This window comes from Equus asinus, chromosome 9 (assembly GCF_041296235.1).
Source record: "Equus asinus isolate D_3611 breed Donkey chromosome 9, EquAss-T2T_v2, whole genome shotgun sequence".
Classification (NCBI taxonomy): domain Eukaryota; kingdom Metazoa; phylum Chordata; class Mammalia; order Perissodactyla; family Equidae; genus Equus; species Equus asinus.
The window spans coordinates 44625265-44638163 of record NC_091798.1 but is presented as its reverse complement, the minus strand read 5'-3'; the positions used below and the strand labels follow the sequence as shown (position 1 = coordinate 44638163).

General features: G+C 40.7%; 1 protein-coding gene across 3 annotated transcripts in view; it reads right to left on the bottom strand.

Annotated features, from left to right (window-relative positions):
* CDKL3 (cyclin dependent kinase like 3) overlaps window positions 1-12899 on the bottom strand; it is a 100792-nt gene that overhangs the window by 7892 nt on the left and 80001 nt on the right. The window lies entirely within an intron of this gene.

Below are 12899 nucleotides of genomic sequence, written 5' to 3'. Positions count from 1 at the left end.
AAGTTTTCTTCTTTTTTTTTTTTAAAAGACTTTTTTATTTTTCCTTTTTCTCCCCAAAGTGCCCCTGGTACATAGTTGTATGTTTTTAGTTGTGGGGCCTTCTAGCTGTGGCATGTGGGATACCGCCTCAGCATGGCTTGATGAGCGGCACCATGTCCGCACCCAGGATCCAAACCGGTGAAACCCTGGACCGCTGAAGCAGAGCACGCAATCTTAACCACTCGGCTGCGGGGCCGGCCCTGAATTTTTATTCTTTTTTTTTAAAGATTTTTATTTTTTCCTTTTTCTCCCCAAAGCCCCCCAGTACATAGTTGTATATTCTTCTTCTTTTTTTTTTTTTAAAGATTTATTTGTTTCCTTTTTTTTCCCAAAGCCCCCCAGTACACAGTTACATATTCCTCGTTGTGGGTCCTTCTAGTTGTGGCATGTGGGACGCTGCCTCAGCGTGGTTTGATGAGCAGTGCCATATCTGCACCCAGGATTCGAACCAACGAAACACTGGGCCGCCTGCAGCAGAGCACACGAACTTAACCACTCGGCCATGGGGCCAGCCCCTGTATATTCTTCGTTGTGGGTCCTTCTAGTTGTGGCATGTGGGACGCTGCCTCAGCATGGTTTGATGAGCAGTGCCATGTCCGCGCCCAGGATGTGAAGCAACGAAACACTGGGCCACCCGCACGAACTTAACCACTCGGCCATGGGGCCAGCCCTCTGAATTTTTATTCTTAACAACTGAACAAGTTCTTCCTAGAGGGAAAAGGAGGGTTGAAAGCCTGTCTAGGATTCCAAGAGCTCAGATTACCTGCCCTGGCTGCCCTCCTGAGCCCCTGGAGCATGAGCCTGTTCACTACTCATTTTCTTAACCACTTTTAAGTGGCTAAGGGAAGAGGAATCTTAAATGCTAATATCCATTTAGTGGAAGAACCTTTCAAGTAGACGAATCTTACCTGTTGTATCAAAGCCACTTTGGCTAATTATCTATGCAGAAGTGCTACAAAAGGTTTCTCCCGGGGCCAGCTCCGTGGCCGAGTGGTTAAGTTCATGCGCTCCGCTGCGGCGGCCCAAGGTTCGGATCCTGGTCGTGGACATGGCACCGCTCGTCAGGCCACGTTGAGGCGGCATCCCACATCCCACAACTAGAAGGACGTGCAACTAAGATATACAACTGTGTACGGGGGGGTTTGGGGAGATAAAGCAGAAAAAAAAAAAAAAAAAAGATTGGCAACAGTTGTTAGCCCAGGTGCCAATCTTTGGGAAAAAAAAGAAAAAGGTTTCTCCCAAAGAAAACTTCCCAAAGGTTTTGAACAATGCCAGACAGAGAAGACAGGTGATCACTGTGGTTCTTGGGGAGCTCCTCAGAGAACATAAGTGTACAGTCCATCCCAACAACTAGCAGCTCCCCAGCCCTTCTTAGCTGGGGCCCAGCACATGCATGAGAAAGTTTCCTTCTGTTCCCTCAACCAACAGTTAGGGAATCCTAGCTCTGCATACCAGGCTCCTTAGGCAATGATAAATCTGCTTGACTTCCTCCTCTATTTCCTAACCAAGAGCATAGTTCCAGTTTCAGTGTGGAGGCCAGAAAGGGTTGACGACATCACCTCCTCCCCACAGTAGGTCACTTAGCCATCTTAGCAGGTTGCTTAACAGGTAAACCCCCCCCCCCAAACTTCCTTTTGAAAGCCAAAACTAGATATTACAGTTCTTAAACAGGGCACTCAGCATATCCCTTGATTCCTATCAGACTAAAATTTTCAAAACAAACCTCCAAAGTACATCTCTAGGACATTGGTGGAGGTGGGGAATTGGCCTGTAGTACTGAGACCTGGCTTTTAGTATGAGCCCTACTGCATAACTGTATGACCTGGAGCGAGTCCCTGCACATTCAGGGCCTTTGGATAACCTTTAAAATGATGCTATGACCTTTCTCAGCAATGACATTTTCTAGAACTCTAAGCTAAAAGAGGAAAAGGGCCTGCAGTTGCCACAGAAGACTTCTGGCAGCAATTTCACCTACTCAGAAGAATTAGAGCTGTGTTGGAGCCACACTGCTAAGACTCAGACCTAGGGTTGTGGGCATAGCCCCCTGAGGACAGGTCCACAGTCCCTACTACTTGGGAACAAATTTTGGAACAACCACTGGGTCACTGGAGAACATGGCTACCATTCTCATCCCTGTTTCCCTCCTTTTTTCCTCCTCTCCCTTCTCCCTCCACACTGAGACTAGATCATTTCTGTTTTACAGGAAGAAGAAGTATGATGTATTCCCCCTAGCTTCAGAGGGAATCACTGTTGGTGATTGAATTGAACTCAGATGATAATCAGCATCCCTTTGCAAGCCTTTTGAAAAATATTGGCTTATACTGTTTGAGCTCCTATCTTATTGTTAACATTTTATCATTCTTGAGAAACCATAGTCCTCAGGGCCCTGGAATGAAGAGCTGGTTACATGGGAAGTCCTGCCATGATGAGATTCCTAATCTAATGGAAGAGACAAGCCAGAGGTGAGAAAGCTCTAGGAAAACAGATAAAAGGCCCAGGCAAATGCACAGGAAACTAACCACAGTTCTACAAAGTTAGTGTAGGCTTGGAGACAGTGATGGACTGGACAGTGTTCTGCACATTAAGAAGAGAAATTATCAGACATGCACATTTTTCAAGAAACAATCCATCAGTATTTCTCCTTTTTCACTGCAGTACTCAACTTAAAATCTAAACATTGCTAATTCTGCCCTCTACCTTAAAAATGATCATTTTGGGGGCTGGGCCCATGGCCAAGTGGTTAAGTTCACACACTCCGCTTTGGCAGCCCAGGGTTTCACTGGTTCGGATCCTGGGCACGGACCTAGCACCAGTCATCAAGCCATACTGAGGCGGTGTCCCATATAGAAGAAGTAGAAGGACCTACAACTAGAATATACAACTATGTACTGGGGGGCTTTGGGGAGAAGGAAAAAAAAAAGATTGGCAATAGATGCTAGCTCAAGGCCAATCTTAAAAACAAAAAGATCATTTAAAAATTACATATAATTTCAAACATACACAAAAGTAGACCTTTCAAAAAGCTGATAATTATTAATTAATTTATATAGTGAATAGTAAATGATCCCCCATGCACTCACTCATTATCTAGCTTCAAAAATCTTCAACTCATGGCCATTATTATTCTACCTGCACCCCCACTTACCTCCCCCATCCTGTGCTATTTTGAAGCAAATCCTAGGTATCATATAATTTCATCTATAAATATTCAATATGTATCTCTAAAAGATAAGAACTCATTTTTAACATAATCACTCCTGCACTTGAAAATAATAACTCCATAGTATCTGGGTGATCATGTTTTAGGCAGCAAATGAAAGATATTGACCAGTGGAGAAATGTGAAATCCTGGCATTCCCATGGTTCTGTGGCTCAACAGGACATGTTTCTGATAAGACCTCAGAAACTAGGTGGTGAGAACTGTCAACCTAATTCTTATTATTTGTTTATTTGAAACTTCAGGTTGGGGAATCATGGGGTGAAATCCCCCTGAAAGGAAAATTAGAGAGCCTGCCTCCTCATGAGTGACTCTCTTTGGACAAGCGGAGACTCCATGTAATTAGCCAATGCCATGGTATCACTCATTGCCTCAGAGCTACACTCACAGCTCAGGAATGAGAGCGAGCACCGTGGGCGAGGGAATTACTTATAGATTCAGAGCACAGTCCAGAAGCAATAGTCTATGCGAGTTCCAGTGCTTAATTCTGTTGGTTTCTGTTTCTTTGGAAATATGTTAGGAATTTATTGGACATGTACATAGTATCATTTAGTGGCATTCATAAGGGTAAGAAGAGAAAGTAGAGTCATGTAAAAAAAGGGTTTTCGTTTTAAGGGATATATACATATTCCTTTGTAATGATTGATTGACAAATGTTCCTTTAAGAATGTTACATAGGGGCCAGCCCGGTGGCATAGTGGTTAAGTTTGTGTGCTCCCCTGCTGCCGCCTGGGGTCCCTGGGTTTGGATCCTAGGTGCAGACCTACACACCGCTCATCAAGCCTTGCTGTGGTGGTGTCCCATATACAAAATAGAGGAAGACTGGCACAGATATTAGCTCAGGGACAATCTTCCTCAAGCAAAAAAAAAAAAAGAATGTTACATAAACATAGGCTGGTTTATGCAGTTCCCAAAGATTTATGTGCAAAAAATTCTCTAAACCAAATTCTATTTTAAAAGCTTTCAAACATAGCACATTTTGTAAAGCTAATAATTATTCCCTAATTTACGTTCTTTGTGAATCTAGAGTTTTGAACATGTTTTGCTTTTCTTAAGATGAAACAATCCCAGCTAGGCTTGCAGGAGGAAATCACACATTCTCAGGGCTATGCATGCCTTTTCACTCCATCACCACTACTGCAATAGCCACCTAACTGGTTTTTGTGCCTCTCATCCTGCACCTTCACACTGAGTTGTCTTCCTAAAGCACATATCTAGTCCTGCCACTTCACTAACAGGCACTTAATGCTTCCTTCACCTTCCAAAAATCCCCAGTTCCTCAGTATGGCATTCCAAGTTCTCTGAGCTTTGTCCCTAACTTACTGGAACAACCTTATTTCCCCCTGCTCTCCACTCTCCACATATTCTCCAGCCACATCAACTAGCAAATGTTTTTAGAACATGGTCTATGTTTTTCCAAATATTGAACCACTGAATTAACTTCCTAGAATAAAGGACAATATAGTCCAGTGTTTAAGAGCATTCCCTTCACATCAGACTGGATTGAATCCTGGCTCTGTCACCTACCAGCTGTGTGACTTTGATAAAATCACTTAATTTGCCTGAGCCACAAGTTTCTTCAACTCTAAAATGGGGATAATGTTAGTACCTTTCTCATAGAGTTGCTGGGAAGATTCAGTTGGATTAAGCATGTAAAGTGCTTAGCACAGTGCCTGGCACATAATAAATATCCAATATGTGATAGCTCTTATTTCAATCTATCTGTCAATCTATCTGTGAAGAGATACCATCCCTTGACATTGTTTTAGTTCCCCTAGCTGAAAGCCATCTTTCCCTCTTCTGGTATCCTGCAGATCACTCACACCTCTTTCTCAGCACTAACTACTTTCTGCCTCGTATTATTATTATTATTATTTAGATACACATTGTCTCTGCTCTACTTTACTGAGTCCCTGCCATGGACTGAGTGCCCTGGGGAATAAAAGATGAAGAAAACTTGGTTCTTTGACATACAAGTGCTCATAATCTAGTTAGGAAACAGACCGGCAACTCAAATACAATTCACCAATGTTTGTTGAATACAGCTGTGACTCATTATCATTATTATGATATTCTGTTTCCCTGAGGTTCTCTTCTACAGAATAATCTCAAAGTATGAGCTAGATTTTTAAAAATGATTTTATTGAGTTATAATTCACATACCATACAATTCACTCCTTTAAAGTGTACAGTTCAAGGCTTTCAGTATATTCATAGTTTTGCAACCATCATCACAATCAACTTTAGAACATTCTCCTAACTCTAAAAGGAAACCTCTCACACTTTAGCTGTCACCTCCCCTCCCCTATTTACCCATTTCCCACACTCCCCCCAGCCCTAGGCAACCACTGATCTACCTTCTGTCTCTACTGAACCACTCTAATGAAGGAAGCAGTCAGTGGACATCAGGGTCCAAGTGGACACTAAACACATATCTTTGATGGTTGGAGCTGTTAGACTTTACAGTATCTGATGGAAAAGTCTAAAGTTTCTAAGTGTGATTGATTAGAAGAATGAATCTCATCAAAAATAATAAGCTGAAAACAGCCACAAATTCAGTATGTGGAAGAGTACTCTTCAGCCATTATCAATTGTATGCATCAACCATTTGAGGTCAGCCCTGACCTACTCTACTCCACCTCTTTGCATGAGAGATGTTTAAAAGAATAAAATCTATGATAAATTGCTTATAGTTAATGGAACTGTGCATTGTTCGCTGTGCAAAATCCCGTTTTGGCCAGTCTATGTACAGGGACTTTGCTAGTATACATTGAATGGCTCTACCCTCAAGGAGCTCACAGCACAGAAGAGGAGAATGGATGTGTATAAACAAATAAGTGTAAAATAATGTCAAAACATTCTGGGTACAGCGTAGAGGGGACGTACAAGGACACTCAGTTTTGCCTAGGGACACTGGTGGGGAAGGCAGATGTCAGAAACAGCTTATAAAGGAAGTGACCCCAGAGATTAGCTAAGCATTAGTAATGCTTGGGAAATGGGAGAAGGGAATTTAGGTAGAGGGACCAGCATGTTCAAAAGCATGGAGGTAGGAAGCATCCTAGACCCTTTGCACATGAGCAGATAAGGGTAGGGTGTTCATAGGGAAGGCAGTGAGGAGGATGTTGAGGGCAGCCAACCACTGTGTGAAAGTTACTATGTGAGATGCCTAAGAGGTTGGACTTTACCCACTGTATTAGTCTCCTGTGCCTGTTGCAACAAAGCGCAACAGGCTGGGTGGCTTAGAACAACAGAAATTTATTGTCTCACAGTTTTGGAGGCTAGGATTCCAAATCAAGGTGTCCGTGGGGCCAAGCTCCCTCTGAAACCTGCAGGGGAAGGATCATCCTTGCCTCTTCCAGCACTGGTAGCCCCATAAGTCCCCTGGATTGCGGCAGCATGATTCCAAGCTCTGCCTCCATCTTCAAAAGTTGTTCTCCCTGTTTCTTTACATCATCTTCCCTCCATGCATGTCTGTCTGAGGCCAAATTTCCCCTTTTTACAAGGACACCATTCATATTGGACTAGGGCCCACCCTCATGACCTCATCTTAAGTTGATTACTTCTGTAAAGACCCTATTTCCACATGAGGTCACATTCTGAGGTACTGGGAGTTAGAACTTCAACACATACATTTTTAGGGGACAAAATTCAACCCATAACGCCCACCATAGCATTAGGATGTTACTGAAAGTATGAGCTAGATTTTAACCCAGGGACCATTTCCCATACTACTAAACAGAATTTACATCTTGAGAGCAAATACAGTGAAATATAATTGAACATAGCTGAGCTTATGCACCATCGAGGGAAAAATATGTAATATCAGTGACATTGTCAGATTCAAATGAAATGATCAAACAATGACTTCCTCTGCTCCCAAAACTTTTGCCAAAATAAACATACACAGTGTTGGACCTAAAATATGGTACAGGTCTAGAAGCAGTTCTAACCTCCTTTTCCTGATGATACAGTTGTGATGCATATTCTTTATGTATTTGTAATTCAAGGGCAGAACAGATGGTGAAAGCTGCATGTCCATGCTGCATCCTTTAACCCTGCCTATGGATAGTCAAGACAATGAGGTCAGTGACTACCACCGGGTTTCAGCTGCAGGAAGCCAGCAGTCCTACCTGGTGAAGGAGTCCTCTGTCTTGTACTAAATGATAATTTAAGGCAGTGCCATGTTCTCAGTGTCAACAAGACTTCAAGTGAGACTACTCAGGTTCCTGCCTCACCCAAATACCAGAAGAGGACACCTACAATGCCTACTACCACAGGAAACAATGCAGCTGGACAGCATATTTTGACCATGTGAACTGGGCACATGTCATCAAGGTGGCTCCTCATGAAATAATTACTCTAGGCTGCCAAAGCCTAAATATTGAGTAACTGCATATAACCATCGAGTGGGGTATTAAGAAGAAAGATATGTTACAGGAGTTCTTTACACAAGGTCTATAAAAAGGACAAAAAACAACATTATTACAGAGTTAAATGGTTATCAGTGATTTACAAACCAGGCATCTGTGGAAATGGCTGCTGGTTTCCACAAGCCACCTACAGAAGTTTAGATTCTCAGCCCATCAATGGAGTGAGCAAGTTACCCTTCACTCAGAGTGAGATCTTCAGCCCCAACATGTTCAACAGAGCTTCACTCAATGCCTTGCACAGGGTAGCCCATCAGCAATTAAAAAAAAAAAAAAATTGAAACGGAGGCTTGATTGAAACAGAATTTAAAAATATGAGACTGTATGGAAGTTTGAATACTGATTACATATTTGAAGATACTAAGAAAATATTGGTAACTATTATAAAGATATATAATTATACCTTTGTAAAAAGCAGCCTTAGCTTTTAGAGATACATATTGAAATATTTAGGGAAGAATTATATGATGTCTGGGATTTGCTCCAAAATAATAGAAGAGGGGAGGAAATGAGGGCTGATATTTCTGCAAGAAATTCAGCACCTAAAGGAACCAACAAGAGCCAAACCTCTGTCATGGTTCAAAGGGATAATTCCTCAAATGATAACTTAGGAAAAAAGACTAGAGAAGCCCAACAATTGGCCTCAGAAAAGGAAAAAGAAGATTAAAAAATTCAACAATTGTTGGTTTGATAAAAAGAGAAAGCTCTGGTTAGGACTGAATAACAACACAGTCCTACCAGAGACTCTAAAATTCCCACTTCTAACCATTACACATGCTTTAAACCATTGGTCTACTGACAAAATGATAGCATTCACGTATCAATATTGGTGGGGGAAATTAACAAGGCCACAAAAACTGCCTACCTCACTTGTCCCTCTTGTCCAAAACACAACCCAGGGAAGCCTGTTTGTACTGCTCCTGGACATTTTTAACTGCCTAATGGACCATTTGAGGTTTGGCAAGTGGATTTCATACAGTTGCTCCCATCTCGTGGATGTAAATATGCTTCAGTCATGGTCTGTATGTTTTCTCACCAGACTAAAGCCTTCTCTTACAGAGAGGCTACTGCCTCTTCTGTGGCTAAAGTCCTTTTGGAAAAGATTATCCCTCCCTGGGGAACTCCTCTCAAACTTCATAGTGATCAAGGCACCCACTTCAAGTCTATGCTCTTTGTCTGGTTTTACAACACTTTCACTGTGCTTACCACCCTCAATCCTCAGGTTCAATCAAACATGCTAATGACATTAAGACTCAATTGGCAAAATTTGTAGAGACTCTCCAAATACCTTGGCCAAAAGAATTGCCATTGGTCCTTCTAAATCTCAGATCCACCCCCTTTGTAACTCATAAACCATCACCCTTTGAGATAGTCACAGGACACCCAATGCATTTGGTTCTTGCCTCTTTTGACCCACAGCTGATAAAAGGAGTGCAAATTGCAATATTGCAAAGACTTAATTGCTTCTATTTAAAAAACCAGCTTTTGGTAGAGCAGTCTTTTCACATTGTGCTCTAGGAAGACAAAGACCTTAAGCATCACTCCTTGCAACCTAGAGATTTCATCTCAGAAAAGATACCTCTAGAAGGATTCTCTTCAACCTCACTGGAAAGGCCCCTATCAGGTACTGTTTACTAACCCTCGTGCCACAAAACTCCAGGGAATAGACTCTTGGGTTCACATGACACAGCAAAAGAAAGCACCAAACCCTGACTGGACCTGCACATCAGCTGGTGACTTAAAAGTAAAGATTTCCCAGAATTGAAGCAGACAACATCTGATGAGACAGCTTTTCCAAGACATCTGGACCAGGCCTGTTGGAAATTTGTCTGCCAAACCTTTATGATGACATAATGCTTTAGATGATCTCCAATGTCTATGATCTTGATAACATATAGACTTTAGATAAAAAGTGCCTGAGAGTTCTCCCTTCTACCCCTCCTTGTCACTCAAATCTGGCCACAACAGGTTTCTAATTGGTGCATTTTCCCTTCCATGTGGGACATGGTCACCCAGGAAAGATCTTTCCTGGCATTGAGGGACAAAAGCTGCTAAAACCTGAAAAACCTGACTCTTGATCAGCCATGCTTTCAGGGAAAGATCCCAACCAAAAGGGGAAAACTGTGGAAATAAGTAGAAACCTCTTTAAACTGGAGTCAGAAGGCCAGAAGGGAAAGCTCTCATGCCCTATGTCAATAGCAGAGCCCAACAGGAAGAGAAAAACTTCCTCTTCTTGACCTGCAAGAAGCTCAGCCAACGAGAGACTGTCCTAACTTAGCCAATGAAAAGCCACTACATCTCAACTCTTGGTTTACAATAGCCCTCCCAACTTCCTCTTCCCCTCTATAAAAGAGTTCCTCCCCTTTGCTGCTGAGACTTGCATGTGGCTCACCCTGGTTGCAGACCTCAAATTACAATTCTTTGTTGATCCCAAATAAACCTATTTTTGTTGGAGGCATAACTCGCTGTCTATTTTTTAAGGTCAACAAGTCCACGAGCAAGACTTTCTCTAGGGCAACCAGCAAGGAGTGGAACAGTTGGGCACAGGGTGTGCCCATCTATAACTTTACTAGATAATGCCAGATTTTCCAAACTAGTTGTCCTATTGTGCACTCCCATCAGCAGTGTATAAGAGATCCAATGCTCCATATCCCCACCAACACTCTGTTGACAATTAGTTTTTGCCAATTAGGTGAGAATGAGAACTGGAATCTGTGGTTTTTATTTCCATTTCTCTGCTTACTAATGAAGCTGAGGCTCTTATCTTATTGGCCATTCATCTTCCTGCTTTTCTGAAATATCTGATTCTGTCCTTTACTCATTTTGGGGGGATATGTTTTCTTTTTCCTTATTGATTTTTTTTTTTAGAAATTTTCTATACATTCTAGATATAATAATGAAATTATGTAAGTTCCCAGTTGTGCCTTGCCTTTTCACTTTTTAAAAGGTGTTCTGTGATGAAGAGTAGCCCTAAATTTTAATATAGTTAAATACGATCCTAATTTTCTTTGTTTTCTTTTGATTTTTATGTCAAGAAATATCTCTATACTCAAATTATATCAAATACTTTTTTTCTGCAGAAACTAAAATAAACATTTACTACCCCCCCTTAATCTGTTAGAGCGGTAGACCATAATAACAGATTTCTTAATCAACCTTATATTCTGGGATAAACCCAATTTAGTTGTTACATATTATAATTTTTATATATTCCAGATTTTGCTTGCTAATACCGTGTTTAGGATTTTTGTAGCCGTTTATAAGTGAGATTGGGCTGTTACTTTCCTTGTTTTACTGACCTTACCTGGTTTTGGTTTCAAGACTATTCCATGTGTTACTTATTCATTGGACAAAAATTTTTTTGAGTGCCCACTCTGCACAAGGCAGTATTCTAGGCACTTGGAAATATTATGAACAAAAGAAAAATACCCCTATCCTGATGGAGATTACATTCTAGCCTCATAAAATGAGTTGAGGTATGTTCCCCTTTTTCTGTTCTCTGGAAGAGCTGTATGACTCAGGAATTATCTCTTCCTTAAATGTTTGAAGAACATATTTGTTAAACTCTCTGACCCTGGGTGTGTTGTTTTTTGGTGGTTTTTATTTTTATTTTTTTGTGAGGAAGACTGTCACTGAGCTAACATCTGTACCAATCTTCCTCTATTTTATGTGGGATGCTGCCACAGTATGGCTTGATGAGTGGTACTAGGTGCACTCCCAGGATCCAAACTTGCAAACCCTGGGCCGCTGAAGTGGAGTGTGTGAACTTAATCACTATGCCACTGGCCCAGCCCCTGGCCCTGGGGTTTTAACGATTGATTCTTTTTCTTTATTGGTTATAGGATCATTCAGGTTTTCTATTTTTGAGTCAGTTTTAACTAATATTTCATAGGAATTTTTCCATTTCACCTAAATTTTCAAATTTCTTGGCCTAAAGTTGCTGGCAATGTTCTCTTACTGTTTTGTTTTTGTTTTTATTTCCACTGCATCTGTACTTATGGCCCCATTCTCATTCGTTACCTTGTTTATTTGTCCTTTCCCTTTTCATTTCTTCTTCTTTTTTTTATTTCTCTGAGGAAGATCTGCCCTGAGCTAACAGCTGTGCAAATCTTCCTCTATTTTGTATGTGGGTTGCCACCACAGCATGGCTGCTGACAAGTGGTATAGGTCTGCGCCAGGGAACTGAACCCAGCCGCCAAAGTGAAGTACACGGAACTTAACCACTAGGCCATGGGGCCAGCTCCTCCCTTTTTTGTCTTGGTCAATTTCACCATAGGCTTGTCAATTTTACTAGTCTTATAGAAAAATCAACATGTGGCTTTGCTCTCTATTGTATTATATTCTCTATTATAACTCAATTTTTCATTTCATTAATTTCTGTTCTTATAGTTATTATTTCCTTCTATTTTGGTTTTATTCTGTTCTTTTTAAAATGTTTTCAGTTGGTGTTTAGTTCATTAATTTTCAGTTATTCTCTTTTGATAGAAACATTCAAAGTTACACATTTCCTTCTATTTATCACAAGTCTGTCTAAAACTTTTCTAAAAATTATAACACAAATATACAAAAATGTGCAAATCATAAGAGTTCAATGAATTATTACAAAGTGAACATAACACGTGTTAACTCCTAGGCAGGTCAAGAAACAGAACATCGCTAGCACACCTGAGGCCCTCCTCATGCCTCTCCCAGTCACCATCACTGTTTTCCCCACAGGTAACCACTATCATGACCTCTATCACCACAGATGAGTTTTACCTGTTTTTGAACTTTATGAAAATACAATAATGTAGTATGTATTCTTTTGTTTTTGGCTTCATGTATTCAATACTTTATTTGTGAGACACATCTAAGTTGTTGCATGTGGCTATAGTTTGTTCATTTTTATTGCTATATAACATTTCATTACACAAATAGTCCAGAATTCATTTATCCATTTTACTGTTGATAAACATTTGTATGGTTTCCAGTCTGGGGCTATTGCAAATAATGCTGATGTGAATATTGTCTTCCTTTATTTTGAAATAATTTCAAACTTGTAGAAAAATTACAAGAATAGTACAAAGAACACTTTTTTCCCTGAACCATTTGAGACTAAGTTGCTGGTATGATGCCCCAAATAACTTAGAATTTATACATAATTCCTACAAATAATGGTATTTTCTTACTTAACCCCAATAAAATAATAAAAAGCAGGAAATTAATATTAGTATATT